Genomic DNA, 6,000 nt, shown 5'->3' with positions numbered 1-6,000 from the left:
GAGTGAGAGAGAGAGTGTGTGTGAGTGAGTGAGTGAGTGAGTGAGAGAGTGAGTGAGAGTGAGTGAGTGAGTGAGAGTGAGTTAGTGAGTGAGTGAGTGAGAGTGAGTGAGTGAGTGAGTGAGAGAGTGAGTGAGAGAGTGAGTGAGTGAGTGTGTGTGAGAGTGAGTGAGAGAGTGAGTGAGTGAGTGAGTGTGAGTGAGTGAGTGAGTGAGTGAGAGTGAGTGAGTGAGTGAGAGTGAGTGAGTGTGAGTGAGTGAGAGTGAGTGAGAGAGAGTGAGTGAGAGTGAGTGAGTGAGTGAGAGAGTGAGTGAGTGAGTGTGAGTGAGTGAGAGTGAGTGAGAGAGAGTGAGTGAGAGTGAGTGAGTGAGTGAGAGAGTGAGTGAGTGAGTGTGAGTGAGTGAGAGTGAGTGAGTGAGTGAGAGTGAGTGAGTGTGAGTGAGTGAGAGTGAGTGAGGTGTTGCTCTCTCTTCAAGCTAAGAACTGACCACCGGCGGCTCAGGTCCAGGTCACAATGGTTTATTTGAGCAATTGCAAGGAGAGAACCAGCTTGAGACAGGACTTTGCCCAATTACAGGTGTTCAGGGTGTTTATACTTTACTGATCACGTCCACCTCTGGCACCAGGTACATCCCACCTTTCACCCAGGCAGAGATCTCCCCTCCGACCTTAGCTGGGACCATCTGTCCTTCCCCTATCTGTTGAAGGGCACACTTAATCTTAGTTACTTTCCAACCTAAGTCTCTAGTCTGACTCCCAGGACACACAATCTATCTTATTTTAAATTCCTTCATGTCCAGTCTAGCTCCCAGGACCTTGCTGGTGATTCTAAACCCTGTGGGTGTACCGAGTTCACACAGGACACACACATGAGGGTATGAGGGTGAGGGTGTGAGGGTGTATGGGTGAGGTTGTGAGGGTGTGACGGTGTGAGGATGAGGGAGTGAGTTTGAGGGTGTGAGGGTGTGAGGGTGTGAGAGTGAGGGTGTGAGTGTGTGAGGGTGTGAGGATGAGAGAGTGAGGTTGAGGGTGTGAGGGTGTGAGGGTGTGAGAGTGAGGGTGTGAGTGTGCAAGGGTGTGAGGATGAGGGAGTGAGGGTGTGAGGCTGTGTGTGAGGGTGTGAGGATGAGGGTGTGAGGTTGAGGGTGTGAGGGTGTGAGGGTGTGAGGGTGAGGGTGAGGATTAGGGTGTGAGTGTGTGAAGTTGAGGGTGTGTGGGTGAGGGTGAGGGTTGTGAGGGTGAGTTTGTGAGTGTGTGAGGGTGAGGGTATGAGGGTGAGGGTGTGGCTGTGAGGGTGTGAGGGTGTGAGTGTGAGGGTGAGGGGGTGAGTGTGTGAGGGTGTGAGAGTGAGGGTATGAGGGTGAGGGTATGAGGGCATGAGGGTAAGGGTGTGGAATGAGGGTGAGGTTGAGGGTGTGTGCGGGTGTGTGGGTGAGGGTGTGAGGGTGTGAGGGTGAGGGTGTGAGGCTATGGGTGAGGGTGTGAGGGTATGAGGGTGAGGGGATGAGGGTGTGAGGGTGAGGTGTTGAGGGTGAGGGTGTGGGTGTGGGTGAGGGTGTGAGTATGAGGGTCAAGGTGAGGGGGTGAGGATCTGGATGAGGGGGTGAGGGTGAAGATGAGTGTGTGAGGGTGAAGGTGTGAGGGATTGAGGCTGTTTGTGTGAGGGTGTGAGTGTAATGCTGAGGGTGAGGCTGAGGGTGAGGTGTGTGTGTGAGGGTGAGGGTATGAGGGTGTGAGGGTATGAGGGTGAGGGTGAGGGTGAAAGTGTGAGGGTATGGGGGGTGAGGTTGTGAGGGTATCAGGGTGTGAGGGTGAGGTTGTGAGGGTGAGTACGAGGCTTTGGGTGTGAGTGTGAGCATGAGGGTGTGAGGGGTTGAGGGTGAGGGTGTGAGGGTGTGAGGGTGAGGGTGAGGATGTGAGGGTGAAGGTGAGGGTGAGGGAGTGAGGGTGAGGGTGAGGGTGAGGGAGTGAGGGTGAGGGTGTGAGGGTGAGGGTGAGGGTGAGGATGTGAGTGTGAGGGTGAGGGAGTGAGGGTGAGGGTATGAGGGTGAGGGTGTGAGAGTGAGGGTGAGGTTGTGAGGGTGAGGTGAGGGTATGAGGGTGAGGGTGAGGGGTTGAGCGTGAGGGTGGGTGTGAGGGTGTGAGGGTGAGAGTGAAGGTGTGAGGGTCAGGATGTGGGTAAGGATGAGGGTCTGAGGTTGTGAGGGTGAGGGTGTGAGGGTGATGGTGTGAGGGTGTGAGAGTGAGGGAGTGAGGGTGAGGATGTGAGTGTGAGGGCTTGAGGGTGTGAGGGGTTGAGGGTGTGAGGGTGTGAGGGTGTGAAGGTGTGAGGGTGAGGGTGAGGGTGTGAAGGTGATGGTGAGGATGTGAGGGTGAGGGTGAGGGTGTGAGGGTGTGAGGGTGTGAGGGTGAGTGTGTGAGGGTGTGAGGGTGAGGGTGTGAGGATGATGGTGTGAGGATGTGAGGGTGAGGGTGAGGGTGAGGGTGTGAGGGTGTGAGGATGAGGGTGTGAGGGTGTGGTTGGGTGAGTGAGGGTGAGGGTAAGTGTGTGTGGGTGAGGGTGTGAGGGTGTGAGGGTGAGGGTGAGGATGTGAGGGTGAGGGTGAGGGAGTGAGGGTGAAGGTATGAAGGTGAGGGTGAGGAGGTGAGGTGAGTGTGTGAGGGGTTGAGGGTATGAGGGTGAGGGTATGAGGGTGAGGGTGTGAGGGTGTGTGGGTGAGGTTGTGAGGGTGTGAGGGTGTGAGGGTGAGGGTGTGTGTGAGGGTGTGAGGATGAAGGAGTGAGGTTGAGGGTGTGAGGGTGTGAGGTTATGAGGGTGAGGGTGTGTGGGTGAGGGTGAGGGTGTGAGGGTGAGTTTGTGAGTGTGTGAGGGTGAGGGTATGAGGGTGAGGGTGAGGCTGTGAGGGTGTGAGGGTGTGAGGGTGTGAGAGTGAGGGTATGAGGGTGAGGGTATGAGGGCATGAGGGTCTGAGGGTGGGATGGTGTGAGGGTGGGATGGTGTGAGGGTGAGGGTATGAGGGTGTGAGGGTAAGGGTGAGGAATGAGGGTGAGGTTGAGGGTGTGTGAGGGTGTGTGGGTGAGGGTGTGAGGGTGTGAGGGTGAGGGTGTGAGGCTGTGGGTGAGGGTGTAAGGGTATGAGGGTGAGGGGGTGAGGAGGTGAGGGTGAGGTGTTGAGGCTGAGGGTGTGGGTGTGGGTGAGGGTGTGAGTATGAGGGTCAAGGTGAGGGGGTGAGGATCTGGATGAGGGGGTGAGGGTGAGGGTGAGGATGAGTGTGTGAGGGTGAGGGTGCGAGGGAGTGAGGCTGTTAGTGTGAGGGTGTGAGTGTAATGCTGAGGGTGAGGTGTGTGTGTGAGGGTGAGGGTATGAGGGTGTGAGTGTATGAGGGTGAGGGTGAGGGTGAAAGTGTGAGGGTATGAGGGGGTGAGGTTGTGAGGGTATCAGGGTGTGAGGGTGAGGTTGTGAGGGTGAGTGTGAGGCTTTGGGTGTGAGTGTGAGCATGAGGGTGTGAGGGGGTGAGGGTGAGGGCATGAGGGTGTGAGGGTGTGAGGGTGAGGGTGTGAGGGTGTGAGGGTGAGGGTGAGGATGTGAGGGTGAGGGTGAGGGTGAGGGAGTGAGGGTGAGGGTGTGAGGGTGAGGGTGAGGATGTGAGCGTGAGGGTGAGGGAGTGAGGGTGAGGGTATGAGGGTGAGGGTGTGAGAGTGATGGTGAGGTTGTGAGGGTGAGGTGAGGGTATGAGGGTGAGGGTGAGGGGTTGAGCGTGAGGGTGGGTGTGAGGGTGTGAGGGTGAGAGTGAAGGTTTGAGGGTCAGGATGTGGGTAAGGATGAGGGTCTGAGGTTGTGAGGGTGAGGGTGTGAGGGTGATGGTGTGAGGGTGTGAGAGTGCGGGAGTGAGGGTGAGGATGTGAGTGTGAGGGGTTGAGGGTGTGAGGGGTTGAGGGTGAGAGGGTGTGAAGGTGTGAGGGTGAGGGTGAGGGTGTGAAGGTGAGGGTGAGGATGTGAGGGTGAGGGTGAGGGTGTGAGGGTGTGAGGGTGTGAGGGTGAGGGTGTGGGTGAGGGTGTGAGGGTGTGAGGGGGTGAGGGTGAGGGTGTGAGGGTGTGAGGGTGAGGGTGTGAGGGTGTGAGGGTGAGGGTGAGGATGTGAGGGTGAGGGTGAGGGTGAGGGTGTGAGGGTGTGAGGGTGTGAGGGTGAGGGTGAGGGTGTGAGGGTGTGAGGGTGAGTGTGTGAGGGTGTGAGGGTGAGGGTGTGAGGATGATGGTGTGAGGATGTGAAGGTGAGGGTGTGAGGGTGTGAGGGTATGAGGGTGAGGGTGAGGGTGAAGGTGTGAGGGTATGAGGGGGTGAGGTTGTGAGGGTATCAGGGTGTGAGGGTGAGGTTGTGAGGGTGAGTGTGAGGCTTTGGGTGTGAGTGTGAGCGTGAGAGTGTGAGGGTGTGAGGGTGTGAGGGTGAGGGTGTGAGGGTGTGAGGGTGTGAGGGTGAGGGTGTGAGGGTGTGAGGGTGAGGGTGAGGATGTGAGGGTGAGGGTGAGGGAGGGAGGGTGAGTGTGTAAGGGTGAGGGTGAGGATGTGAGGGTGAGGGTGAGGGAGTGAGGGTGAGGGTGTGAGGGTGTGAGGGTGTGAGGGTGAGGGTGAGGATGTGAGGGTGAGGGTGAGGGACTGAGGGTGAGGGTATGAGGGTGAGGGTGTGAGGGTGAGGGTGAGGTTGTGAGGGTGAGGTGAGGGTGAGGGTGAGGGGTTGAGCGTGAGGGTGAGTGTGAGGGTGTGAGGGTGAGAGGGTGCGAGGGTGTGAGGGTGTGAGGGTGAGGGTGAGGGTGTAAGGGTGTGAGGGTGTGAGTGTGAGGGTAAGGGTGTGAGGGTGAGGGTAAGGGTTTGTGGGTGTGAGGGCGTGAGGGTGTGAGGGTGAGGGTGTGAGGGTGAGATTGAGAGAGTGTGAGGGTGAGGGTGTGAGGGTGAGGGATTGAGCGTGAGGGTGAGGGTGTGAGGGTGTGAGGGTGTGAGGGTGTGAGGGTGAAGGTGAGGGTGAGGCTGAGTGTGAAGGGGTGGGTGTGAGGTTGAGAGGGTGAGAGGGTGTGAGGGTGATGGTGAGGGTAAGGGTGAGGGTGTGAGGGTGAGGGTGAGGGTGTGAGGTTGAGGATGTGAGGGTGTGAGGGTGAGAGGGTGTGATGGTAAGAGTTGTGAGGGTGTGAGGGTGAGGGTGAGGGTGTGAGGGTGAGGGGGTGAGGGTGAGGGTAAGGGTGTGAGGGAGTGAGGGTGTGAGGGTGTGAGGGTGAGGGTGTGAGTGTTAGGGTAAGGTTGTGAGGGTGTGAGGGTGAGAGTTATGAGTGTGTGAGGTTGTGAGGATGAGAGTTATGAGGGTGTGAGGGTGAGGGGGTGAGGCTAAGGGTGTGAGTGTGAGGATGAGGTTGTGAGGATGAGGGTAAGGGTGTGAGGTTGAGAGGTGTGAGGGTGAGGGTGTGTGGGTGTGAGGGTGAGAGGGTGTGAGGGTAAGAGTTGTGAGGGTGTGAGGGTGAGGGTGTGGGTGAGTGTGAGAGGGTGAGGGTGTGAGGGTGAGGGTAAGGTTGTGAGGGTGTGAGGGTGAGAGGATGTGAGGGTAAGAGTTGTGAGGGTGTGAGGGTGAGGGTGTGAGGGTGAGGGTGTGAGGGTGAGGGTAAGTGTGTGAGGGTGTGAGGGCATGAGGGTGTGAGGGTGAGGGTGAGGGTGTGAGTGTAAGGGTAAGGTTGTGAGGGTGTGAGGGTGAGAGTTATGAGTGTGTGAGGGTGAGGTTGAGGGTGTGAGGGTGAGGGTAAGGGTGTGAGGTTGTGAGGGTGAGGGTTATGAGGGTGTGAGGGTGAGGGTGTGAGGGTGAGAGTAAGGGTGTGAGTGTGAGGATGAGGTTGTGAGGGTGAGGGTAAGGATGTGAGGGTAAGAGGTGTGAGGGTGAGGGTGTGAGGGTGTGAGGGTGAGGGTGATGGTGTGGTTGAGTGTGAGAGGGTGAGGGTGTGAGGGTGAGGGTAAGGTTGTGAGG

Source organism: Carcharodon carcharias (assembly GCF_017639515.1).
Source record: "Carcharodon carcharias isolate sCarCar2 chromosome 39 unlocalized genomic scaffold, sCarCar2.pri SUPER_39_unloc_9, whole genome shotgun sequence".
Taxonomy (NCBI): domain Eukaryota; kingdom Metazoa; phylum Chordata; class Chondrichthyes; order Lamniformes; family Lamnidae; genus Carcharodon; species Carcharodon carcharias.
This window is presented reverse-complemented; position numbering follows the sequence as displayed.